Genomic DNA, 869 nt, shown 5'->3' on the forward strand with positions numbered 1-869 from the left:
TTTGTATTGAATTATGCTTTGGAGACGTTTCTTTGAGAATCTGCATTGGATCATTCTTGATCGGATAGATGTGCGATGATCATCTAATGATCAGATTTCAATTGATCAGCATTTTCCCCCAGTTCCAGGCTATAGGCGCCGGCTACTCTCGCTAAGAAGGAGATGCTTCATCCGCTCAGCTCCTCACCTTCCGTAAAGGGTGGCAAAGTAGTACAACCGCGGCATCGTACACTGAGTGTATGCGTGAGCCGCATGGTCTACGTGCCAATTCGCACCTCCGCCATGGAGGCAGCCGCTGCTGTATAACTCGTTCCCGCCGGTTGCGAATCCGAGCTTGCGAAAAAAGAAAAATAAATGAGCAAGAAACAGAAACAACTAGCCACCCCAACAGCGCGCAATGTCAGCAAAGCCGGCACACTCGCTACACGAACTGTTCAACAGAACAAGTACGTTCATTGCGTCACAGGAGTACGTAGTTTCACGCATGTTTTTTTTGGATTCCTTGACAATCAAACACCGAGCACGGCAATCACACTGGTGCGTGTTGCGGAACCGGAACAGCTCCGTCCCCGGGATGATGGAATGGATACGTCTGCGAGTTGCGTACATTGCAAGTTAGCAACTAAAGTGGGTCAACTTGGTGTGTGATTGGAGGTATGAAATCAGAGCTATGATCTTATCTGCAAACAAACCTTTTGCTGAAGATAGGTGTCTTTGAGCGTGCGGAATGCATAGAAGGTACCAATAGCACGCCAATAGAGAGATTTATTTCAAAGAATCAATCCTTGTGTTGGCGGTTCGGAAATGATTTAGTGCGCCTTTTAAGATCACTGCGCTGTGCCTGTGGGGAATAATCGCCAACGATGGAT

This window comes from Anopheles aquasalis, chromosome 2, assembly GCF_943734665.1.
Source record: "Anopheles aquasalis chromosome 2, idAnoAquaMG_Q_19, whole genome shotgun sequence".
Classification (NCBI taxonomy): Eukaryota; Metazoa; Arthropoda; class Insecta; order Diptera; family Culicidae; genus Anopheles; species Anopheles aquasalis.